The 27,172-nt window shown below is 43.9% G+C and overlaps 1 protein-coding gene across 25 annotated transcripts in view; it reads right to left on the reverse strand.

Moving 5' to 3' along the window:
• Nucleotides 1-27,172, reverse strand: part of CTCFL (CCCTC-binding factor like) — a 64,548-nt gene that overhangs the window by 5,530 nt on the left and 31,846 nt on the right. For 10 of the 25 annotated variants that reach the window (XR_001874880.1, XR_001874878.1, XR_001874876.1 and 7 more), the window contains 9 exons: nucleotides 27,065-27,152; nucleotides 24,613-24,691; nucleotides 22,613-22,740; nucleotides 21,343-21,570; nucleotides 19,067-20,542; nucleotides 15,319-15,516; nucleotides 14,042-14,128; nucleotides 9,274-9,414; nucleotides 571-2,476 (listed from right to left, as the gene is read on the reverse strand). The gene's annotated coding sequence lies outside the window, so the exon portion shown is untranslated. Of the gene's footprint in view, nucleotides 1-570; nucleotides 2,477-9,273; nucleotides 9,415-14,041; nucleotides 14,129-15,318; nucleotides 15,517-19,066; nucleotides 20,543-21,342; nucleotides 21,574-22,612; nucleotides 22,741-24,612; nucleotides 24,692-24,821; nucleotides 25,064-27,064; nucleotides 27,153-27,172 lie in introns of all 25 variants that reach the window. The other 15 variants (XR_001874858.1, XR_001874862.1, XR_001874867.1 and 12 more) reach the window with 15 other exon arrangements.

Consider the following 27,172-nt stretch of genomic DNA (forward strand, 5'->3'; position numbering starts at 1 on the left):
AGGGATAATTGTTCTCAAGTTCAATCAAGGTAGAAGGTGGGGATTTGGAAGCATTGCATCCATGGCAGACTTCCCTGCTTTGTCACATCACACTAAACACTCGATAAAAGCTCCCTTTGAAGAGGAGCCAAGTCTGTCCTTGCTTGGCTACAGAGATACTGCACTGGCTTTGCTGAGCCACCTTCCAGTTGTGCAGAGCATTTATAAAAGCTAGAAAAAGGGTAGGAGTGAACAAAAATGTTGCAGTTCAAAGAGCAGTAATTAATTATTAGGGTTTGCCTCTATTTTTTTGCCAGCGGTGGGATAAACAGACTGTTGGTAAAATGTATTATTTAGGACCCTGCCTACCCTACAGATTTGAATATGTGTCTTTAAATATCCAAATATCACTTGCTATCTCCAAAATCATGAGATTGGTAAGAAAATAAAAAGATTAAAAAAAAATAGTAGCAACAAAGGGTTTTCTTTTGTGTCTTTCGTTCTGAGGTGTTGGTCTGCCAAGCTAATTTCAATAGAAACTCAGTTAAAAGAAAATAAAAAAGGGAAGGTGAGACTTTCCCATGATTATACCAGAAGTTCAGTTTCCCAGGAAAGCGAATCTGTAATGTGATGAGATCACTTCCAGTTGATGAATCCGAAGTTTGTTTTTAGAAGGCTAAAAACAACAAAAAAAATAAGATTAAGAAAAAAAGCAGCACCCAAAAGCAGATCACTTGCACATTGGGTATCTGGGCCCAGCCAGAGCATGTGAAGTACGTGCCATCTCCCCTGCTTTCCAGTTAGGGCAAAGTGATATTGGTCTTCCTTAGAGAATTCATACTTGGGCAGAGATGTGAGTGGGGACAGATCTGCTGCCTCTGCCACACAAGGAGCTGCCCAATTTTCTCCTTGTGAAAACCCTTCGATTTGTCCTCTGATGTGACTCACACCCCAGGCAAGAGCAGGACTGGCTGGATGGCAGTCCCACTCCAGGGCTTTCCTCCTGGCAGGCACGGCGGAGTCGTTGTCCATCACTCACCAGCCAGGGCACAGGGAAGGCAGGAGCTCGCCCATTTCTGCCTCTGGCATTAGCACGGGCTAATGGAGATATCATCTTCCTCCTGCCTCTGCCAGCAGCCCCACCCCAGAGCCCAGTGCTGCACAAACAGCCTCTGCCCACCAGGTCCCTTTCAGCCTGTGCCCAGTTCCTCCAAGCAGGTGTTGTTTGCTCTCACATCACAGCCCTTGTTTGGAGAGGAGGTGACCACAAAAGCTCAACATCGTTGCTATTGATTCTCAGCCCCGGTTTTGTTGCAATGACCAAGTGAGTGGCAGCAGGTTGGTCCTTCGACTTATTTTCTGCTGGAAGGGGACATCAAATATTTGCTTTCCAAAATATTTGCAGCAGCTCCACTACAATTAACAACATCAACTGAAATGTTCAAAAGGGTACAGGAGTGCTCCCATGCCTTTGCTCTCCCCCGAGCTTTGCTAAGATCATCCAGAAACTCTTGGGCTTCGTTGCTTTGCCATGGGGTGCATCTCACGGGCAACACATATGATGGGCTTCCCTTTGGTTTCACTGGAAGATGCCTGCAGGACTGGATCAGAGACTCCTGGTTCCTATTCCATACCTTTGCAGCTCTTAGGGAACAGCTTTCACTAACATGATGCAGAGCAGTTAATGGACTCACTAAACCAATGCTATTGCAGCAGAACAACTTAGGCCTTGCATTTCAGGAACAAAACTGCCTGAGGTTATGTGCTAATTACAGACTACTCCTATCATTCTAGTTTACATTGCAGGACACCATCCAAACCACCAACCAGAGGAAGAGTGTCTTATCTTCGATGTGAGGAAGCTCCAGCTGTGATTGAGCATGGATGTTGCATTCAAGGTGAATGCTCCACTTTAAATGGGGAAGCCTGAGCCAAGACCTCCTCTGTATGAGCTACACAGTCTGTTCAGTAGCTGGTGTCAGTAGCAGAGTTACCGAGTGAAGTGTCTCCATCTGAGACCTCCATAAATGCACTGAATCCTAGATAAGTTTTCCCTCTCTCAAAACACACATAATGGCCAAATTTCAAGAGCAGACTTGGAATTCTGGAGGCAAAATTCTCCATTGCTGAGATGTGTAAAGGCCTCTTTGCTCTGAGGGACTCGCAATGTCTCCAGACGTGGCAGAGGCAGTGGGAGAGGGGTTTTCTTCCAGGCAGGAATCATTGCTCACTGCTGCAATAGATATTCAAAGCCACAACTCAGCATAAGCTTTGCAAAAGGGAGACACCTACACAAACCACGGGATTGCTTGGGACTGAGTGCTGCATCCAAAAACCTGCTAGTGAAACGTCATTTACCCGCAGGGGGAAACATGGGATGGCAGAGAATGGGTCCATCCAACCAGGCAAGTCTGAGATAGAGACTCTGGTGAGTGGGTGCAAGCCATGGCAGTCTCCTCCCCAGCTCTCACTCCTCTTCATCCCCTCTTCTGGATGACTGACAACAGGCAATCATTTAGGAGAGGATTTTAACTCAGTGCAATCGATCACTGAGAGAATCAGACCCACAGAGCTTGCAGGGTGTGACTCAGTGCTAAGTGCCTTTTATTCTGCAATCTTCTAGGCAGAGACTATGCTTTTGGCTTCATGTACTCTGCAGTTTCTCTCTTTTCCTTCTTTTTTTTTTGCCCCTTGTAAAGACTTTGCTATGTCAGAATCTGTCAAACAACTCCTTGTGCCATGTTTTCACAAGAATCCTACTTGCTGGCCACTGCCAAGCTCCCTTTTAAACAATACTCAGTGAAGCATTGCACTGCCTGTGCTCCGCTCTCTCATGCCATATTTAGACAAAAGCCAGGGAATTCCCTGCCCTCCATGAGGGCTTGAATGAGCGCGTTCTTCTCCCACCTCAACTAAAAATGTATGTGCTCTCACCAGCCAGGCCTTCTACCCAGCTTTATTTTTAATTTATTTCACACTTTGATTATCTACCTAGAAATCAGAAGGGGGGGGGGAGGAAAATGTAAAGAAAAAAAATTAAACAAGTGAATGTGAACAAAGACACATTCTTAGTCCCACTTGGTGCATTCCCAAAGAGGCCAAAACGCAGCAGCAGTGGAAACAAAACACCCAGGCCCCACACTGACACACGTGGCAACAAAACACCCAAACTCCACACCACCCACCACCTGACTGCACAGCTGACAACAGCTGGATCATGGCCACAGGTGGCCTTTGGTGCTTTGGCCCAGGGTAGGCAAACAGCAAAGCTAGAGCTGATACTGATGCAGATTTGACAAGGGGGGATTCTGGCAACGCAGGAGGACCCAGAGCCACCTGAGTCACTGGGGCATCGGATTCCCGTGGAGCAAAGGAAACTCCCCATCAGCAGGACACAGGGCAGGGTGTGCAGAGCCAGAGCAGGGAGCTCTGTGATTGCACACACAGCCCTGCACGTTCCCATTCACACTGGCAAAAGCTGGAGTGTGAGGGCTCTTTCCTGACGCTGCAGAAGTCAATGGGGCTGCAGATCCTTCTGGAGCGGCTATTGAAACGCCACATTCCAGAGCACTGTGCTAATCGCTTTCAGCCAGCCCTCCAGCATCACTCCACTCACTGATGTTTAAATTCTTTGCCATACTTTTGTCCACAGCGCATGGGCCCCCCAGATTTTTTGACATGTGGTTCTTCTGCTCACTGCCAAGTCTGCTGGGAGAGGATGTCAGCCTCACAGGACCAAAACAGATGCTGTCCATGCATTAACTCTGCTGGAAAAGCTTCAGATAAAGGCTTGTCTGCCCTCCTACCCTGCTCCACAAACACTAAAAAATATTTATTATATCTGCCCCACGAACCTACTTAGGAGAAAATTTGAATCCCGAAATTGAGAGTCAGAGCATTGTCGAGTAGAGTGCACGTGGCCTGAAACAGGGGATGAAATACTCTGAAAAACAAGGCAGAATTTGCACTAGATTTTTGTTTTCATATACATACATATATATAAAATCTACCACAGCTATCTCAAATATATCCATAATGCTGGCAGTGATGATGGTGACCTTACTGCAGACTGGATGCAGACAGGCACCTTTTAACTGCTGTCATTTAATTCTGTTCAGTGTGGCTTGAGCTGACATCATAACTGAGGCATCACTCAAGCCTTGACTAGCCCAGTGCTCCTGGTGTTATTGCTGCTGCTGGGAGCATTCTGGGGACAGTGAGAGAGGAAAGAAATGATATGGACAGAGCTATAGTGTTATGAAATGCACCCTTAGGATCATATGTTCAAAAGCACTCAGTTCCCATTTAGGAACCTAAATGAAGTTGGCAGGATTTCAGAAGTGCTCAGCATCCATCAGCTCCTACTGAGAACATGCTGAGCTCTTCTTAAAATTGTCAGAGAAAAACAATTCAAAGATAAGAGCCAGCTTGTGGCTTACAACTAACATCATTTTATGGGTCTTCTGAGGAGTTTGGCAAGAGCAAGAATAGCTGCTTTCACAGATATTATATATGAATACACATCTTGAAGCATGGGGTCAGCTCTATAAGCAGCCACCTCACTGGCTGCCTCTTGCAAGAGCTCTGAACCCCAAGGAGAATTTTCCACTTTGTGTCAGAATGATTCCTTCATAGCACTTAATAAGTGGGAGTTTGCACCTGATCATGCCAGGAGCAACCACATCAGCGGAGATGAGAAGGACCAGTTTGAGTACCTAACAACTCAGAACATAACCCACAGTGCTGCAGGCAGGGCAACTGTGAAAACATCTGGAGAAGTGTACTAATTTAGTCTTAACTTGTATTAGTTTTTGACATATAATTAGTAGCAGAACTAAATGTCAGTTGGTACCTTTTGTCTTTGAACACCCAAGAGGTCTTTGTTCTGTGAGTGAGAAAGATGCCTTCTCCCAGGGGTGACACAAACAGTTTGCCTCACACAGTCATGGCTGGGCCAACACCATGGAAACCTTCAACAGACTGAAAGATCTGTCAAATCTCTCCAAACACTTCCAGAGGCATCAATCCAGCAAAGAACTTAATCACTGCAGCGGTATCACTTGCCCTCCTGGAACCACTGATCTATTTAAAAGAGAGGCTGTGAATTCAAATCCTCCCCCTGCTCACAGCTCCTCCAGCCTTGAACCAGCTGAGCCTTGGGACCACACCAAGAATACCCCAAAGCACAGCAGCTTGTGTCAGGCTTCAGCTCACCCAGGGATATGTTATGATCCTTGAAGGGGGCTAAGAACAAATTCTTCTTATCAAGATCCTCTTTTTTCACAGTGTCCTTCATCTTACATTGAGATTCCAGAAGTTATCTTCCAGGTAGGAGTAGCTTGCTTATCCTTACTTTCCAGGTATTTCAAAGGTTACAATGCCTGTCTGCCCCTTAGCTTGTTATGTTGCTGGATCTAATTCCACAGAAAAACTCCAGAGATTCTTCTGGGAACAGCAGGAGCTGAAGGATCTGATGAATCTTGCTACAAATAGGTCCCTTGACTCACCTTGGTCTGGGAGATGGGGCTGTAATTCAACCTGCTTTCCTATATGAGATTGCTACACCTCAATCAGAGCTGCCATAGGACACTAACACTCACAGGATTAGGACAATACTTTCTCTTTAGCTTAGGAGAAGTTTTGGGTTTCTTCAGGTCAAAATCCCATCTACTGAAGGTGGAGGCAAATGTACTTATTCCAGAGAAGCCCCTGCTCCTAGCCCAGCTCAAAGACTCAGGAGAGAGATTAAACATTGTGCAATCAAACACTGCCAGACTTTACAAACTCTGGCCATGTTGATTTGCTTCCTGACATCTCAACGTGAAGGTAGAACAACAGAAAAAAGCATAGCACTATTTTCCATTCTGACTAAAACAAGTAGTTCAAAATATGCATGAATTTAATTTGTCACTCCTCAAACATAACGATTCATTATGATTCATTGCTCCTAAGTATTCGAGCTCATTTTCTACAGCTAATTAACCTTGTAGGCAACACTTCACTCAACAGAGGATCACTTTATTCCCACAGGGAAGGCTGCAGTCTCTGCTGCCTTCTACAGAACATGCTTGCCATGGTTTGGTCAAGGGGCCCTGCTGCCCTTTCTCTCCTGAATTTGCTGAACAGTGACAGCCTGAGAAGTCTCATTAGAAAGAAATGGAGAATTCTCCACGTCAGTGAGCAGCATGTGCCCAACCCAAACACAGTCTCTTTGGTAGCACAGAAGGGCCAGTTGACCATTACTGCAGCCACTGGAGGTTAACAAATACTCATCCTTTGCACAGCTGAGCTGTGGCAGGAGAGAGGAGGGTGAGAAGGAAGATAAAGACACTAACACTCCTGGAGCAGCGAGAGGAATGGTGAATAGTGCAGCTCCCTGGGATGATGCCCTGTCCTAGGGAAGCCAGTGGCTCACACAACTGTGTGGAGTTTGGACAAGACCTTTGAGTCTTTCTCTTGGTCCCTTTTATCCCCTGCTCAGATTTAAACATCCTCTCAACTTCTCATGTATATTTAGACCAAAGAAAAACACCATTAAAATGCCAAGGAGGCTTTCATGACAATAGTTTTGTTATATTAAACCAGCTCCAATTCTAAACTCTGCTTCTGTGAAATTACTCATTGGACAGAACACTTTAATCCTGAATTACTAATTAAGTGCTGCTGTCACTGTCAGATGATTGCTGTTTTCACAGGTCAACCACAGCAGGAAGGGGAATTTTAACAAAACATTGCCTGACCCCAGGGATTTACAGGCAGCTGCTTCTGCATTAGGCACCATGGTATAAAGTCACACATTCCTCATTATAGAAGTCTTCATAAAGTACCAGTGACAAGACCTGAGCACTGCTGCTGCTTTTGAAACACTAAATGCCATTTCACTGCTCCCACAGGCTGTAGGACAGCGCAGCCCGAGCGTCACCCAGTGAAACCCAAGAGCTGTGTCCATTTTTAGAACCAGCCTGCCTGAAGATATGTTGCATTATCTGGGCAACACGTAAGGGAACAAGATGAACTGCAGCTCCCCCAGCCACTTATTTACCTCCTGTTTAAACAGAGCCTCTGCAGCCGCTCCGCTCCCCTCCCGTGCACCCACTTACTCGGCACCTCGTGCAGGGCTGCCACTCTATTTTTAAAGGCCTGCTGCTGGCTTTCATCTGAAGCTGCCTGATTTTTTTTTTTTTTTTTTTTTTTAGCTCCTGTACTCTTTAAACCTATTTAAAACACGTTGGTAGATAAAAGTAGTGAGGGGACATATAGCAAATGGATCATGGTTAGCATTGCAAGTGGAGATTAAGGCAAGATACAACCCAAACAGAATAAAAAAAACATTTAAACTCAATGATTAGGGCCAAACAGCAGCTGTCCTTGCTAAGGGAAGCATCTCCCATGTACTCAAAGGGGGGTTATTTGAAGACTTTAGGGTTTGTTCTGGCAGCAAACACTCTGGGGTGCTCACAGTGAGGAGGAACAGCGACTGACAGCTGTGAGGAGTCCTGTCAGTGCATGTGGTCCCTGCAAGGCATTTTGAAATTGTCCAGGGTTTGCCAGGGGGTTAAAGGCTCTGCTGGCTCCAGTTCTGAGCCAACACGAGCAGCAGTGCAGTCAGTGGACTTGCACAGTCACACAGGAGGAGGAAATACTGGTAGGGGAGTCTCCAGCACTGTTCTCTCTGCAGGAAGGTGGAAGGGTGCCAGAAACACAGGGCATGAAAATCCACCGTCCTCCCCCACAGCTGCAGTTGTGCCCCAAACCAGGATGCACTTAACACCCTTGAACAGGGAGACTGGCTTCAGCCTTGAGCCTAAAACCCCCGGCAACTCTCAGCAGTAACTAGAATGACACTGTTGGGGCCATGAACACTGACAAGCCACTAGATGTAAATAGGGATGATGGTTGACTACACTGATACATTACCAACAATATTGAAAACCACTTCCAAAAGTTCACATTTTGGTAGCTTGGAGATTTTTTACCCCACGCCTTTGATCTCGAGTTTTCTTGGCTAATATTCAGATGCCAGGCTCTGTCACCACTCTAGAGCTGCCCTGAGCACCCTGTGGATGCTCCTGGAGATCCTGACACACACACACCTGCCTCTGCTTCACTGTGCAGACTGAGCTCAGCTCCATTTCCCATTCAGGACATCTCTGAGAACTGGTTGAAACGAGGACTCAGTAACGCTTCCATCAGATGCTGATGGGCCTTTTTGTGCCAGGAAAATGGATGTGTGCAACAACAGCAAAAGTGCCTGGAAGTATCCCAAAGCCTGAGTGAAATGGGGAATGCTGAGCGGCATCAAACAAAAGGAGAAGTGATTTAATCTCCACAGATGGGGAGAGGGGAGCAGTGTCAGGAAAAGCAGGAGAATGAGATTAGCTGGGCAATAAAACAAAAATGAGCAAGAGGTGGAGCGAACTGTGCTGAGATAAGAGGAGGTGGATTACAGGGCTGGCAGATGGAAGGGGAGCAGGCAGCCAAACAGTGAACAAAAAACAGGTAATAAATCTGGAAAAATTGTCATCGACAATGTTAAATACCATTTCCAACCCATTTTCTCCAAGGAGGTAAGTGGTTATGGCGGGGGGATGTACAGTGAAACCCTGTGCCATCCCCTCAGGGCACGGTGACCCTGCCCTGTGACCTTCAACCCTGGCCACTGCAAATGGCCACCAAGGTGTGTTTGGTTGGACTCTAAACTCTTGCAAGACAGCCAGAATGCTTTCTGACACAAGGATAAAGCACTCCTGTAACACAAGCGGTGAAAGAAATTGCTTCTTTCTGGAGGGCCTGACCATCCATTTGACTCAGGCTAATTCAGGAAAGCGACACATCGTCTGCTTTGCTACTAAGAGGAGCATTTCCTCAAGCCTTGCTGGAGCACATTAGGCTGGGTATCTCAGTTCCGGATGATAAGGCAGCTTTTATCAAGAAACCCTCATTAATGCAGTTCAACTGGCAACAGGTGATTGATAACAAGCAGACATTTGACCGCTATTTAAGTCATTAAGCCCTTGACCACCGAGTTTTTGGAGGATATAATCTCTAGAATATCTTTGGCTGTGTCATTTTAGAAAAGCCATGCTGCAGCTTTCCAGGTCTGTCATTCCCCCATGAATCCCTCAACCTTCCATCACCACAGGTGGATCAGTGCCTGCTGGCAACATCCCTATCTCAGGAGGATACTTGAAATCATTTATTTGTCACTGTACTTTGAGGCTGGGAGAGAAACAATATTATCTGGGTACTTAAAAAAAAAAAAAGGAAAATTAATGGACAAAGATAAGTAATTACCTTGTGAGTCTCAGACTTCTTTGGGGTAGGGAAAGCTTTTTGTTCTGCACTGGTGCAGTGCCTGGTCCTGCAGGGTTTCTGTCACGGTGCCATTGCAAGGCAAAGGAACAGCAGTGATGGCTCATATGTCATTGCAAACATCTATGTGGAATAATAAATACCTGGTTTGAGTTCAAAAATTCCCACCCAAATGTGGGGCACAGTCAGATTAACCCCATTGCTGCTGAGCTGGGTTACATGTCTGCCCCTTCCTAATTCCCAAAATGGATACCTCTTCTTCCTCTGCCCCTCAAGCTTATTTAATATCTCTATAACCTTCAGCACAACCAGGAAAGGAGACAAGCAGCACGGGGGGTGCAGTATGGGGAGAGGGATGGGATCAAGGGGAAGGCAGGGAAAGCCTTGGTCAGGAGATTATCCAAGAGCCTTCTTGAAAATCCCTGTTCATTCTAACTATCAGGAATAACAAGCATTTCTACCATGCTGAAATGAGTGCATTTAAGTGTTTGCTTTCCTAGGAAAGCACTGTGATTAGGCAATTCTTGGATAGACTGTGGGAGTTAAGTGTAGGAAATTCAATACTCCCTGTTATATACCAGAGGTCAGGCTAAGGGTCCCTTCAGATCTAAACCATAAATTTAGCAAACTATTACCAAAAAAGCCCCTCCAAAACCCCCTCCAGTCTTCCATTCAGCTTCTAGAAAACTCTTAAATAACAAGATCTGATTGTTGAAAATTAGCAAAGAGGCCAAAACCATCCGGACTCTACATCCAGTTTTTATGGCACTTATGCTCCCTGCCAAGCCCCAGGCAGCCAGGGAGGCTCTGGAAACAGCATTCCCTGAAGATGCCCAGAGCTGTAGCCAAAGGGCCCAGGGCTCCCTACTCCACAGGCACTTGCTCCTCATCTGACCTCAGAAGCTGCTGTATTTCACACACTGTTCCTCCCTCACCCAAGCTGGGAGGTGGGACAGCTCATCCTGCTGGAAAACATAACTAAAACCATTGTTTAAACACAAACCCTGCACCCATCCAGCACAGAGAAAAGGGGCTTGAATGAATGTTCAGGCTGAAAGTGGCCCAGGAGGGCAGCCTGGGACAGCAGCTCCAGAGGGGAGGTTTTATGGGAGGACATCAGCACACAGCACCAGGCAGAGAGTGCCCAGTGCTTTCTGAGCTGCCCAAATCCAGCCCATGAGGCTGCATAAGCTGTAGCTGAAATCAGTTGTGTCAGGTCCCAGCACCAGGTGTTAGGAGGAGGTGATTTCCACCCCGGGATTAGCAGCCCGATATGCAGCACATACTCACTGCAAAACTGTGATCATATCAAAGCTCCATCTGTACTCAGGCTGGAGCTCGGAGCTATTAATGACTACTGGGGGAGAGCTAACAATTTTTTCTTACTGCCACTTAAATAAGCTTCCTATACCTTGAAAACTAATCATTCTTTTTTCTTTAATGATCTGTATATACATACAATTTTTTTAATATAGATAATATATACACATGTAGGGAGAGGGACAGTTGCACAGATTTTAACAAACAGAATATTTAAAGTTCTGTGTTTATACTTTTCTCTAGAGGAGCTCAACTGTTCTCTGCTTGGATGCAAAGACACATACTTGCACTCTAGGTATTTTTGGTCAGAAGGAAAAGATAAATAGATAGTGTATTTCAAACGTCACACTTTCAGCTGGCCTAATCTAACTTTGGTCAAGAATTTAAAGCTTTGCACTGGACGCTAGCACATTTTAAGCTTGAGCTGTAACTCTCTTCTCCTGACAAGAATTTGCTGCTAACTGAGCCTATCTGTGACATGGGAACCAAGGCTATCAAACTCACTTCACTTATTAGTTATGAAATGGGAAAAAACAGTAATCTCTGGTGTCACATGGAAACATGAGTGCAGCGGTGACACAGCCCTTCATACGGTGTCAGCACTAAAACCAGAGTATAGATTATTTGGAAAGTAATAAACACCAATCTCGTGATTCTAGTCTGGGCTGGTTCTATTACAAAAAAGGCAAAAAAAACCCCAACCTAAACCATCAAAACAAAAGCAGAAGGTGACATCCCAAGGCAGTTTGCAGTCCTGTCCCACCAGCCATCCCAGGAGGGCATCCATGCCCTCGACACACATGACTCCCCTGAGCCTCCCACCCCCTGACTCCCCTGAGCCTCCCACCCCCAAGGTCAGCACAGATGCTCAGAATGGCTCATTCTAATCTTCAGCACGTCAAACCTTATTAGTTGATTTTATTAAATCTCTCTCCAAACATCTCTGAAGTAACACTTGGTGTTGCTGTATCCCAAAATAGCGGCTCAGTATGAGCTTTTGGCAGCCAGCACAGAGGCTGGATGAGACTCTGGAGAGTCGGATTAGGAAGGAAACTCACAGCCTAACCTGTTTGTCCTTGTGACTGGCACAGCCTCTTTCCAGCCCCAAACTGCCCCCAGACCTCTTTTACCTTAGGAATTCTTCAAGCATCCCTGCTCCTCTGGCTGCCTTGAGCTCCAAACTTGGTGCAGGACAAAATCCTACTCACAAATAACTCCAGTCGTAGAAGATCTGCACTGGGACCCAAACTGTACAGCTAGAGGAACCCTCCACCACTGTGCAGCCCTCAGGACTCTTCCTGTTCAACAGGCCTTATTTCTGCTGTCTGAGAGGTGAGATATCCATGAGACAGAGGCCCCCTGCCACTGTTAATTATTAAAAGCATTTATCACTGAATCTATAGCAATGGGTGGGTGGCAAATCTTTTGCGAGCCATAAAATTTCCATGCAAGAACTTCTCAGGGGAAAGAGCTGGAGGAAATCATAGTACATTTTAAATGTAATATGAATTCTTATCAGTGCCTGTTTTGACACAGTTTTAACCTCTGACTACAGAGGTTTACAATTTAAAAGACATCTGGTAACTGATGATTTTAAAAGACATCTGGCAAACGATGATTTTTCAAAGCTAGATGTCCATTGCATACATTCAAATGAGCTTGAAAAAAAGCACAGGCACATCTGGTGTCATGAATCAGAGCTCAGAAAAATCCACATTCTCTGTTGCAACGTTGCTGGTTCTGCCAGTGGTGAAGTTGCAGGTGAGTGAAAGCAGCACAGGCCTGACTTGGTGCCTGGAGGGACCAGATAGGCAGGTGCCCTCATGGGCTGAGCAGTCTGGAGCTGGACTGAGGGAACTTTTGCCAGCTCTTCAGCTGCATCCCAGGCTTATGATGCCTCCTGCCTTCCCAAGGGACACCCTCTATTTCTTAATTCCATGCCAATTCTTTTGGGGTGTGCAGTGGCCACTGGATTGGTAAACCTGTAGCCACTGTATTGCTCGCTGCTGAGAAGACCAACATCAACAGCAACAGGCCCAGGATAGCCAAAACACCCTCTGCCTGCACTATGTTAGTGCACTGTGTTAGTGCTCCTGCAGAACAGAGCACAGAGGGAACCATGGTGCTTTCAGTTACCATTTACTTTCAGCTGGATATGAGCAATGTGGTAACACAAATGAGTGGCTGTTCATCCACCAGCACAGCCCCCAAGCTTCTGTGTAGCCTCCCTCCAGGTCTGGGGGTCTTTCTGTTGCTTCCCATCAAACCTATAAGCAATAGTGGTCCTGTGATACAGCAGGTCTATGGCTTGGTCTTCAACCCATCCTTCCTCTTAGGGCCAGGCCAGTAGCCTGGATCACCTTTCCTTATTCCAAATATCACCTTTCTTCACCCATCCCTAGAATTATTTACATCTTTTCCATAGAAGAAAAATGGTCAGATTCAGCCCTGAGTCAAAAGATCCTCATTTGGTCCTGGATGTGTTGAGAGCATGGGTCACACACCAGAGCTGGAGCACAGAAAATCCTGGCTGTGTAAGTACCAGGGAATTCTGCCAAAAAGACCAGGGATTTTTTTCTGTAGTTGGCCCTTGGAGAATGCTTTCTTTGACATGCACACACAAAAAAGTATATAGAAAAAATCCTGTCTTGCAAGCTTATGAAAGCATGGCCATGTGCCACGGAGGCTAATGGGTTCCCCACTAATGCCCCCCATCATACAACTCAAATGGCAGGAACATACTCTAAGAAGTCCTCAGCCCCTCTTGCCTTTTTTTTAATTTATTTTGGTTTGTTTTAAATAAAGCCATTAGACCCTTGAAAAAGCAGCCATTACAAACTATGGGAAGGAGTTTTCCAAAGTGCTGAGCAGCTCCTCACAAAACCAGAAGGAGAGTTTTCCACAGAAAGTTTTCCATGTTATCCTTGCACAGAAGAAAACACTGAGAGGGCAAAACTCTGCCTTTGATGGTGTGGGAAAAAGGTCCAGTCTCAACTGAGCAAGGTGTGAGTTCCCTCTTCCCTCCCATCCCTCCCTCCATCCCTCCCAGGGTCTATTCTTCTTCTGTTGTATTTGATGGGAATCTTCTGGCTCCAGCAAGGGGAGGTTCAGCCCACAGTTTCCCAGCTGTCACTGTTCTCCAGGGTTCTTGCTATTTGGAGATTTTCCTGCAGCCAGGCTGGCTTAATTCCAACAACTAGGAATGAGCTTCCCGAGACATCCCACCCCCCACCCCCCTTATCGCTCACTGTCTTAAACAAGCTTGACCTTTTGATTGATTTGAACTTTGGACAGCATTAAAACACTTGTTCTAGCAGATGAGGTCGGTCCCTCAGCTTTCTGCTGTGTGTAATGGGGCAGTTAATGCTACAGCAGCTTTAAATCATGGCATATTCCCAACCACAAGGACAGAGAAAGAAACAAAGCTCACCAGAGGTTGTCCCCTGACATCAGACTGGGCCAGGCTTGTGTTTCACAGCTTCAGCTTTCAACTCCTGCCTCATGGTTACTTCTTCTACTACATATTGCAAAGAAAAAGAAAGCTTTCAAATACTGTAGAAAAAGTTCTTATCCCTTGATCTTCCTCTCCTCTCTATCATCCCCTCCTGACTTCCTGAAGCCATCCACGCAAAATCCCTGGAAATGCCTCCTGCAAAGGATGGTTGTGTCACTGGTGACCTTGAGCAGAGGTTTCTAATAACCAACAACGACAAACAAAAGGAGTAAGAAAACATTTCTATGGCATTTAAAATAGACTCGGAAGGAAAGATATTTTGCCTAAACAAATAAATATTCCTCAAGCTTCCACAGGCCAGAATTTGTAACATCACGCTATATGTCAGACTTGGAAAATAAAAAAGCCCAACTGGAAATGGATTACAAAGAGCAAGTTGAAAGAAATGCAAAAACCAACCACACGGGGAAAACCACACTGGAGTGAACCCAAATCTTTTCATCATCCTAGAAGTATTTTATGTTAACGTGAAGAGGAATTTATTCTTTTATTAATGCAGGATTTTTTTTCTCTGCCATCTATTCAGGACTCAATACAGACAAATAAAAGCGCTGTCAGTGACTTCATTGCTCTCAGTTTTATATAAAGGGGTTGGACACACACTAATGGGCATTTCTTGGAGCCCTGTGACAAACAGGAGTAATGATGGGCCACTTTTTCTGCTTGTAGAAGAATGCTCGTGAGTTTAAAAGATCCAATAATGTTGGCTTATTTACAGTTACAGTTCTAAAAACTACAAAAGGAAATCTTAGTTGTAGTAGGGGAATTTACAGATAAACCTCAGCACTGAGAAACAGTTTTTCTTCAGTGGTTTGTACTCCCCCATGTTGGTCATTGTGACACTGCTGTGAGAGGTCATGGCTGTGAATGTGAACTGATATCTCAGATTGTTAGGACATATCCAAAGGGAAGACCCTGGATTTGACCACTTCTATGGATGATGTGACCACCACCTAAATAGATGGGCTGATGCATCATCCTCTGTCAAGTAAAACTCTTTTCCTGGTCTATATATTGATCTTTAGGTGCAATGAATTCCAGTTAAGGTGCATGGAAATTTGGAATAAGCTCATCATAGCATACCACTGGGGCTAATTTCCTAATTAATAATTTCCTGTATTGCCCCAAAGGCCTGCAACTGCCATACTCCTTTACTTCCTGCCAACCTTGGTAAAGAATCCCGCGTTACTTACCCAAAACATGTAATTTCCTCAGGGAAATATGGCTAAACCTTGAGTCTGAGGGGTCTGATGGTCAGGATGCACCACTGGTCACCTGGAGCAGAGCCAGTGATGCTGTGCCCCTCCAGCCAGGGCTGGGCCACAGCACTGTGCTCTCTGCACATGGTATCCCAAAGCACTCGCAGGAAGGACACAGCCCTGCAACACTGACTGCATGGGAATACAAAGGGAGGGAGCAAGGCAGGAGAGCAAGAACATTGCTTTTCAGAGCTCATCATTTAACACTGACACACAGAAAATCCCCCAGACCCTTGCAGGACCCAGCAGAGAGAGAAGAAAACAAATAATATTTCCTTAATTTAATTTTAAAAACAAGCACACAAATATGAGTGCCCATAAATTTTACATAGCAACATTCCGTCCTTTGGATCTCCCCAATCCACTCCCATCTGGAAAGTTAAACAAAGCTAGTTATCTTGTAAAATATTAATTAAAGTAAGCATTGTATTGGGTCCCATGAATCATTTTGTGCTCAATATTTGCAGTGTCACCATGGTGAGGAGCTGCACCTAGTGACAGTGCATTACTTATAAAGACTAGTGAGCTCAGCTATTGCTACTGGCTTCCCAAGCTATAAACCTGTCATCTGGACTATGACAGCTCAGAGATCATAAAATGAGGCTTCAAAGTCAGTCTATCTACAAAATGCACATTGACTGAGATCAAGTTGAAGATGGGGCTTTTCACAGAAACCTGAGGCAATAACCTAATGGGTTATAATATGAAGTGTGAAAGCTTTAGTGATTACAAGAGCAAAAAAAAGAAAGTAATTTGAAAGCTCACTAACATGCCCTCTAACAGATTCTGTACAGCCCAGTTTCAAGGCATATCTCTAAATCACTGGGGAAAGTTTCTTACAGATTATATTTCTTGGAAAGGGCTTTGCAGCACGTGCTCCTACATTCCCAGAGATCCAGTGGCCACTCACAAATATTCAAAGCAGTGTCTCATGTCTGGCAAATATGGAACTGGTTTTACTTTTAGCAAGATTGGATCCAAGGACTGGCTTTGTGTAAGGTTCCAAATGTGAGTGAGCACTGGGAGCTGATCCATTTACACCCAGCCTCTGCCACCTGGTAGCCAAAGTGTTTTGTACAAAGTGCCTCACGTGGCCGCTCGGACACTCGTCTGAGTATTTCTATATTAAATCAGTCACAGAAAGAATAATTTAAAACTGTTGAGCAAAACATTTGGACCAGACACTGCTAAGGCTCTTGTTTTATCAGGCTGGCTCTCCAGGGCTGGTGTTGGGAGGAGGTTTTTGGTACCCTCCCATGCTCCGTCTGGGCTGCAGTAATGAGATTGAGCCATTCCCTGGCACGAAGCATCTGACCAGACAAACCACACAGCAAAGCAAACCTCGCAGGTCCCTCCTCCTCCCCTGCTCTCAGCCCACTGATTATCTCAGATCATCAGTGTTTTGGATGACCGAATAAACAGGATTATCCTCTCCCAGTGCCTGTTAAGTCAAAACTGTATGGCGATCCTATTAGTGGATCGCAGTGGTGTGAGGATATCCAAGCAGGAGATTAGCTTTTGCTTGCTCTGTGGAGCTGAAAACAGCACCGGGAAATTTTTAATCTCCATGAAGGGGACACTAGAGCTCACAGAAAGCAAATCAAATTCATCTTTATTATTCTTCCCAATCAGCTGCCTAGCCCCCCCCAAAAAAAAAAAAAAAATTATCCCGATGGACAAAGTCATAACCTTCTTTCACTGATATGGCACCGGATTTGGGATGCCAATGAAAACCATCTTACATGCATAGCCTTTTTTCCCAAACTGATCCCAGAATGCTTTACAGGCGCTGCATGCAAATGGCACGTGGGATTAGCAGCACTTTACAGTGGTCTGCCTCTGTTCCCACTGAGGTTAACGGGAACAGAAGTGGGACTTGCTGTTGAGTAAAATGTGAACCAGGCTGGAACACGGCCAGGACACTGAGATCAAGGCTCACATTCATTTGGAAGCTGCTGCCACAATGGCCCTATTGATCAGGACTTTGGGTTTACGTCTTGTCCAAAACAATGTACCAAGCTACAATAGGACATGAAATGATGCCATTTAAAACCTGTTGGTAATTCACCACTATTTATTTTTCAAGCACTCAAAGATAAAAATATTGAAAGAATGAGCAACGGGGGAAATTCCCATATCTAAATTAAAATCTTTTTACATAAACTATCTAGATTTTAACACAGGGCAGCATGCAAGAAAAGCCAGCCAGCTCCCAACCCTCTCAATACACGCATGCAGAAAAATAAATTCCTTCAAAAGAAGCTTTGAAGAGCATAATTAGGCATGAAAGTAACCATATATTAAATTATACATCTAGTAAAAAAGAGTCATTAGCCCAACAAATGGGCTGTTAATGATTTCAGGTTTGCCTAAGGCCACAAGCTAATAAACTAGTGATGCTGCTGTTGAAAGCTGCAGCCTGGTGCCACAGTGCTTGCCCATGGATAAGGGACTGCAGAAAAATGAAAGTCAATGGAAAAAAATCACAATATTTTGGACATAGAAACTACCAACGTTTCAGATGGATGAAAGCTCTGCTCTCAGGCACCGTGAACTCCATCCCTTATCCAGACCCCTCATTTCCACTGTGTGCTGGGATTGCAAAACATGGCACTTCCCACTTCCAAGGAGAACCAAACACAGCAGCCAGAACAGCCCCTTCTAAGGCAAGAAAAACTCTCCATGATGTGTCCTGGCACAGAGCACGCCCAGGGGAGCCACATCAGGAGTGTCTCCCTGTCTATCTGAAAGTCACTGCCAGTCCCTGCCCGGGACACCTCCCTGCGGTTCCTGACCTTGGGAGCTGCTACCTCTCTCCTCTGAGGCCACACTTCGGTGATCCTGGCAGCCATTTATATGGAAAGTAATCCCATAAAAGTGTGCTTGACAGCTTCCTTCACACATTTCTTAGCAACTGGTAATAAAAGGAAAAAAACAACGGGCCATTTGGTCAGCCAGCTCTCTCCAAAACACTCATACTTACTTTCTGCCTCACAGTTTGAAGAGCTGAGGATGTGGGAACCAAAACTTGCACAAAATAGTCCATTCCAAGGCTAGAAACAGCAGAAGCAGGGAGGAGGGTGCCCACCCACTGTTGTCAGGATGACACGAGAGCTTATATATGAAATGAAAACACAAGCATGTGCACAAACCTCACCTCCACACTAGAAAAGGGATGTTTGTCAATGCAATTTAATACAAATAAAACACTTCTTCGTTGACAGACAGCGCACTGGGCCCAAAGAACTAGATAAATGAAACATTTTTCAAAGGATGTAATTAGTCAGTAGTCCGAAGCAAAGGAAACAATCCAGTAAATTTAAGAAAGAAGTTGTTCATCTCTCAACCAGCATCTTCACCAGCAAGCTCAAAGCCTTTCAATCCAGCTTTATCACAGGCAAGGGACAATGCCTGAGCTCCCAAAACTTTGCAAGAAGAAATGCCCATCCATGTACATATTGCAGTTTACAGAATAGTCCAAACTTGGAAAGAGACCCTGGAGACTGAGCCAGAATTCTGCTGGGTGCAGAACCCCCATCACACATCGTTTCTGGGGTGGCCAGGGATGCTCCAAGAGCCCAGCATGGCATTGCCAGGGCTGCCCAACAGCCACCCTGGGAGGGCTCAGCTGCTCCCCTCGGTGCTGAGTTATCTGCCTCTCTCCTCTCTGATTTCTCCTCACCACTTGCATCCTGTGGTGAAACGTGAAAGTGTGGAAACTGCATTTCTCCAGAGGGGCCCCGAGCTGTGTTTTGCCATTTGCTGCCCGGAGAGTTGCTAATGGTTTGATCTGACACAAAGTTCTCACACTTAAAGTAAATAGTATAAACACAGCACCCTCCAGGAAGGCCTAAAAGCAAAATGAGAGATTTGTTTGATTTAAGGAAGCCTTTCCTCAAGTATTGTTTAATGCTTTTTAATAGTTAGATGACTTTTTTTTTTTTTTACATAAAAAGACAAAGTATTTTCCTTCTTCAGTGTAATTAAGGTCTAAGATTTATATCTCCACATAAGAAGAAAAAAAAAAGAATTGGATCCTGTTTCAGTAGAGACCATGGCAAAAACTTCCACTGGCTGTAGTTACCAACAGAACAAGGCCTGTGTACAAAGTTCAGATGTCAGTTTTTCTGGAAACTATTTACCAAATACTGCAAAGAGTTCACAAATATTTTCTTAATTTCTATTTTCCTTACAGTAATATTTGCAGCACAACTTCAGACATGTTGTTGAACTGTTTTTTTTAAATCTACATTACCCTGGCATGTAAGTTACATGCATGGTTCCTGAGTTTTCATATAAATGCTCTATTTTTTCATATCATTATTACAAAAAGCACATAGCTTGATTTCAGCAGCACTTGCATAGACTTCAGATTAAATATAGCAGTCATTGACTTTCCCTGAGATTCAGACACTTCTGAAAATAAGCTTTTTGGCACCCACTAAGGAACACACTGAACATCTCCTTTAGTTACAAGCCCTCAAAATAAAAAAGACTCACAAAGTTCTTACATGTATCTCTAAGAATTTGATCTGAGATCTTATTTAACTCTCCTTATAAATATTCAGGGCTGGTCCAGCTCTTGCTGAAGTCAGAATCAGTGCAATCAGTGGGGGCATCTCAGTGCACAACTGGACAAGAAAGATAATTAAATATAAGAATTTAATTATCCCTTTTAACGGCCCCACCTGTCCTTGTGGGCTTGTACAAGAGAGGTCATTTACAGAGCACCTACACGAGATCCTGAATGCCAAAACTTCTGCAGCACACAGCCCTGCCCTTCAGCCACAGTTCTTAATATTTAAAATGACCTTTCCAAATCTGTTTTGTTTTTAATATATTAAAAAATCTTTCCCACTGAAGTGGGCAGATTTTCCAGTGAACTCCACCACTTAACCCTGCAGCATTTTACTATTTCGAGATTAGAGCATGAGTTTCAAGACTCGTCCTGAACAACAAATATCTGCATGAAGTTATGATGACGTTGTACTGAGCCTAAGAGTCATCCTGGAATAGCAAACAATCCAAGCAACAATATTTGGCTCTGGACAGAAGTTTTCCCAGGAGTTCAGGAGTAATTGCCTCTCGTTCACTAAGGTTACAAGTAATTCTCTCTGGGCTCCTGTGTGTGGCTCCTGAGGTCCACACGCTGTGTAATCTGTCAAAATTGAATATTCTGTCATGAATAGCTTGTATTACACCTTTTCTAATACTTTTTCGTTCCAAAGATGACCTTCTGAAGGTGGCTAATCCTAAAATAGTTTTACCTTCTGTGCAAATGCAAACAGACTTTGTGAAGTCTCCAACATTTACCTTCACAAGGAACTACAAGAGATTTCCATTATTTTTTATTAAAACCATTTTGTTTTGCTATAAAAAAAAAGTCCAGCAGGAGTGTTTTATTACCACAGCTGACCACAAGATGGAAATCCTTTTCTGTAAGATGCCTCCTGATTAGGAAAAATACTAATTTAAAAAAAACCCCCATAAACGAGTCTTTCTCCAGGAAAGTGTTCTCAAGGAAGCAAAACAGGTTTCTCATCACATCGACAACCTGTTTGGGAGGCTTCATCAAGCCTTTTGTTGAGAAGGTTTCCCTTTTCCAAGAAGGGCAGTTTCACTCAGAAGTCATTCTGATGGAAATCCCTTGCTGGCTCTAGTCCCTGTGCCAGCAGCTCAGATACACCAAGCACAGAAAGGCACCATCGACATGTGTTCATTGTTAAATTTGGAAATGCGAAGGATAAAGTAAACTCTTTCCTCATACCATTACAGGTTATTTTTAGAGTTTAAAAGTCCTCTGAGGAACAGTTCCAGCCACCTAAAGCCTGGGATGGCAGAACTCAGGGAGCTCAGCGGGGTTTTATCTAGCCTGCTATACTGTACCCAGCACAACCAAAACCACTGGTCTGGGATCTAAATGCTAAATGTCATTTATTTCTGTTATTGCTTACTTACAAAAATGTGCAGAGACTTGCACTGGGATGCCACTGGGCTTAAACAGAGCCAAAAGGCCATTCCTGTCCCCAGGGGCAGGGGCTGGGTTAGTGAAGAGGGTGGTGGGTCCCTTTCCCACCTCCAAAGCACCGCTGGCATCTCCTGCAGCTCCTGAGCAGGGGGTTGGGGGTGCTGCTGCGGGACTCTCACTCGGTGCTGCATCCAGCCAACTTGCTTTTGAACAAACTACTGCTATGAAAGAGATAAAAGAATAGCTTCCATGTTTTCCATTATCTGATCATGTTTTCCACTCTAAATCTAACGGAGACAGCAAGCAGGGAGCTACACTTGGGAGACAGACAACACATTTGCATCTGTTTTGCTGATTACAGTAGTTGCACATTTTACTTTAAACATCAGTGGGTTGCAACTGCTATTCAAATGATATGGAAATTGCTACTTTATACTGAAACGTCCCTTAAGCAACAAAGGAAAGGATTAGCACAGGGCTTTTTTTCTTTTCTCTTCTTCTTTTCATTTTAATAAAACACAGTGGCAGTGGAAAACTCTTTGATGGTTCATGAACAACACCTGTATCTTTTAATATTTTATTCATACTAAGCTAGAGAATATTTGAATCCTTTTGTGTAACTATTATGACAACAATTTCTAACAAATATCCTTTATCTGAGACACTGAATTAACTTCATTTTCACAAGACTGCTTCCCCAAACAAATACAGACACACACAAGATACATGAATAATTATTCAAGGTAATTAAGGTACCATTACCAATTTATGATTATTTTCAGATTTAGATGAAGGTAAGAGAATGCCTTAATGGAGTCTGTCTTGTTTCCACATACCCAAAAACCATTTCTTATATGGTCATCCTCCCTCAAGATTGAATCCTACCCATTTCCAGCAGGATATAGGAGAGTCAGTGCAAATGAGAATCAGACCACAGTCAAATCACAGTGGGAATTTTTCCCACTGAAGTTCTCATAAGCAGAATCAGTTGCATTTCAACAGTTTGCAGGATTCAATCCCTGCCCAGCTCTGCACTTTTCATGCAATCCTAAAACCTTTTAGGGAATTTTAATGGTAAACTTCATTCTGGGCAGAAGAAGTAAGGGATATATAAAGACACCTTATTAGTCTCCCCAAAATCAATTTCTTTTACAGAAGGCCAATTAAAAACACTTTTCACGTTTGGGATGTTACTGCAAGTTACTGATATGGCAGAGAAACGTGAGCAAATGGGTCTCACTGGCCTCTGACATAACTTACAGGGACCTCCAAAGGAAGAGTTTCAAGAGGACCCTCATCCTTGTCCACTGACTGCTGTCCCAGAATTTTCATCATCCCCATCTTGCACTTTAATCTGAACATCTCCTCTCAGCAGAGCTATCCAGAAACTGCCGAGAAAAGTAAAAGCATGTTACCAACAAAATAAAAATAATCCCATGCAGACACGTTGACAGCATTAATTTGTAAAACAGTCTGTCTAAAAAAACTGACTCACAGTTTTTCTATTCTGATGTCAAAGCTTTGAGGCTTCAGGGTGCTGAGAGGTGGGAAATTATCAAGTTTTGACCAAATCAGATACATTCCTAGTCTCGGAATTACTTAATTATTTTTAAAACTAAAGCACTGAGCTCAGTCTGTGGGGGTTTGTGTTCCTTAAGTATCTAGAACAGACCCGGTGAGAAACTTTCAAATCTTCATAGGCAGGTTCAGAAGAGACATGTGAGCAAACACAGCAACTCCTTTCTTTCAATAACAATTTTCAGCACATCACCCACGACAGACAGCAATGCCCCACCAAGAACTGCATCGTGCAGGGCACAAATCCTGCTCTTACCCACGTGCCCCTGCAATCCCACTTTTTTTTTCTCACAAGTGTAAAAAGGACATTACTTTCAAACATTTACCCTGCATTCATCACACTAGAACCACCACAACAGGGCCAGCTACAATATATTCACAGGGGAGCTCTGATAACCACGCTTGCACTTTTGGTTTTGTTAGTCCCACATGAATATTTATGCACTCTCCCATGATATGTCCCCGGCTTTGCACGGGACACAGGTTGTCAGCAGCTGAAAGCCGTTAGCATCTGACAGCTGCTAAAAAAGCTTGTTGGAAACAAATAGGTGGTGCCGGGCATTGTGGAGCCGGCAGGTGATTACGGCATCATTACAAACTGCAGCTTCTTTGGCAGCTGCACGGACAAGGAGGGCCCTTCGTGCACTGCTCAGACCTGCCTGGCAGAGGGGAGATTTAATTATCATCGCTACATAATGGGCAGTTTGTAGAAGACAGAGACCTGACAGGAACAGATAGTGGGCAAACACAGGGCACAGCTCGCAGCCAACGAGGTAATTACAGCCCAAATAAGAGTGTAGGCGCTGGCTGGGAGCAGCAGATGTTGCTGTCCATCAGCATCTCCACACACAGCATATGTTCAAATGGTACTTGAAAACAAGGCAGCAGAACATTATTTGCAGAGCTACAGGATGCTTGAGGTGGGGTGGGGTGTATTGTGATCAGGGAGGAAAACTGGGTTCTCACAGGGAATCTCCAGGGAATCTCCCGGCAGCAGAGAGGTAGAAGACATCCAGCACACAGGGCAGGGACTGCATGGAGGGACCAGGGAGGAAGATATTCCTTAGCCTTCAACCCACCAACACCCTCCCCTCCAAAACCTGCTTCGTGGATTTGATTCTCAGGGAGGGAGAGTGGGGGATGAGCCAATAAATTGTAACCGTGCTCAGAGGAAGAGAGAAATGAAAGCTGTGCCCCGGGCAGTCAGAGCCCATGATTTTCTACCTCAAGTGGGCAGCCACGGGAAGGTGGACAAAGTTCTCCTCACATTTAACCCCTCAGGTGGAACAGTTTGCACACACGGCAGGTAAAAGATGCTGCTCAGTTTTTGTTCATGTCATGGCATCTTGCTTTCTCAAAAACAAAATAAAGGCATGTGTTGGGGTGGTCAAATGTGACAGAAGAGAGGTACAGTGCAAGACTGCCTTTCTGAGGTGCTGGAAATGCTTGTCTTCCTACCCCACTAATGAACACAATTATTCCACTGAAGGCTATTTCGTAAGTTGTTTTTTAAAAACATTATGTAAAAGCAGGAAATGTCAACATGTGCACATTACTTTCTTTCAAACCATTTTCTTGGCAACTACCCGATCTGTTCTACCTCATTCTTTCTTCCAAAAGAGAATTAATGCTCATCTTCACAAACTTTGCATTTGAAGAAGTTCTGAAATGGCTTTACTTACACAGCATCACCTTCCAGACTTGTGACGTGTTCGCTTTCACCACGTTTCATTCTTCCAGCATTCTTTTTTGCTTCTAAACCTGTAAATAATTACCATTGTAAACAAACTTATGCACCAGTTTTCAAAAAAAAAAGGCCATAGTCAATAGCAACATAAATTTGGGTTGTAAATTGCCACACAACACTGTCACATTATAAACAATGGTGTACCTGCACAGCTTCAGTGCCTTTGATGCACAGCCAGATTCAGATCTTTTCAACATTTTCTTATTAAAGATAAATTACAGAACAAACTGAGCGAGCTCGAGTGAGGTGGCCTTGATGGGAATGGTGTCCAGGTGTCAGGGTTTCTTTGTCCCTACAGCCTTTCAGATATTGCAGCCTTTCCTCTGGAGACATAAAAAGTCTCAGAGGGTTTTTTGGTAAAAGCATCATTCCTGGATGATGTCCACCTGAAGAGAGAATCATGGCTTTTGATTTTGAAGGGATGGCAGAAAAGATGACTCTGTGTGTATGTTACATGTTGGGAGCTACTTTTCAGTTTTACTCAATCTGGCCTTGCTCTCCCAGCAGATTTTTTCCCATGTTCTGTGTACATCATTACTATTATAAGCACAATCATGGTGAATGTTTGTGCAAATGATTAGCTCTGAATCTTCGTGGTACTTTATACGTCTCTCTTACTATTTTTAATTTTGCTTGTATTTTTGGAAATGGCGAGCGTGAAAATATACCCACTTTCCTGGAAGCAGATGCACAATATGGCTCTAATTCACAAACCTCAGAGCTAATAAGAACAGCAAACATTTATTGCTCGAATCATCAGTGAAGAACTGACCCCGGTTATCCAGTCCCAGGGCTCACAAAATGCTCATCACTGCATGTTTGTGCAATGTATTTTTAAAGCATACACTGTCTAAAATATGCACAATTAATATTAACAAAGACCTGTCGTTCTCAGTGCGAGTGGCTGGAACAAGTGCTGCCTTCTGTCTGATGTGCAATGACCTTTTGAAGTATTTTTAGGCACTGTCCTATAAGCAATGCGTCTTGCACAAATTACTTCTGCCCAGATATAAAGCAACATTAACCATGAGAAGGAGAGAGCAACATGGAGTGAATCTGAATTTTCTAAAACTGGGAGAAAAAGAAAGGTACCAGGTTTTATGAGAGGATTTATAAACTGAATAATTTTCTCTCTTATTTAATCCTGACATACAGGATCATGGGCCACGGATAAGGACATCCATAATGGACTGAGGTGTTGTGTGATTGTTCCATTTTTGAGTAAAGGAAGAAGACTGCAGCAATCAGTTCCTTGTAAGAAACAGAATTAATAGAATCCATTATGTATTTAATTAAGAAGTGTTTGTGTCTTCAGGGAGGACAAAGATTAATTTAGGTAACTACTAAAAATTTTCAACCTTCATAACTTTAAGCTAAAAATTAAATTTAGAAGAAACCTGTGTGGAGAAATAGCACTCTGTGTTGGAAGTGACTGCCTCTGAGCCACAGGAGAAGTCAAACTGCACAATGTTCTGTGGTATGTAAGTGGCCCACATAGTTACATATCAATACATATCAATAACGAAACCGTCTAGGAAATTTCATGAAGGATTAGGACAAGATCAGTGAAATAAATAAAACAGAGAAATACAAAATCAGACATTTTCACACCTCAACATTTTTGTCCAAGTTGGAAAGGGAATGCAGAGTGAGATTCAGAAACCCTAGCAACTACTAAACATGTGCAAAATGCACATCCAAAACACCTTCTGCAATCTATTTCTGTGAAAAAGTGCACAGAAAATATTGAGCTACCAACTGCTGCTATTCATGGGCGGGAGGAGAAGCCACCAAACACACCAACCTTCTTCCAGCAGTGGCCAACAGCAAATCTGCAGAGAGGAGCATTTCAGGTGAGGTAAATACAACATGAATCTACCTGGAATACCTGCTCTGTGCTCTCATCAGCACTGCTGGCACTTCCTGAGCCCACACTAACATTAACAGCAGGGCAATGGCAGTAAGCCTTAAAAATTAAATTTCAGGCAGCAGGAAGGTACAGTACAGGCATTACATGCACACATATGCAACTACCATCTATTCAGTGTTCATTACACAAAAAACAAGCCAAAACAACCCCCCCCCCGCACCTCTCTGACCATGCAAACACCACGATATGTTTCAAAAATGGGATCTTGTTTTTAATTCGTAGGTTTTTCAAGTATGAGCTTGGGAAGAAAACACCATCAGGTGCATTTTATCCACTAACAAAAGCAAATGGTTTGGTCTGTGTGGTTACTCCACAGACAAAAATCTAATGGCAGTGTTCAGCCATTCTGTAGCAAATGAAGAGCTACTGGGAAGGCTTTTATCAGCAGATCATTTGAGAAACCAAACCAGTGTCAAAATTTAGAGCAGAGAAACAAGATTAAGGGTCTTGTTCCTACCTGCTTACAGATAGAAACGTCAAGTGTCAGAGAGTAATCCTCATCCAAAAGATGAAACACATTCTAAGTTGTTTTGTTGTCGAGATTTCTGAAAAAAAAAAAAAAAAA

Source organism: Lepidothrix coronata, unplaced genomic scaffold (assembly GCF_001604755.1).
Source record: "Lepidothrix coronata isolate B3197 unplaced genomic scaffold, Lepidothrix_coronata-1.0 Scaffold49, whole genome shotgun sequence".
NCBI lineage: Eukaryota > Metazoa > Chordata > Aves > Passeriformes > Pipridae > Lepidothrix > Lepidothrix coronata.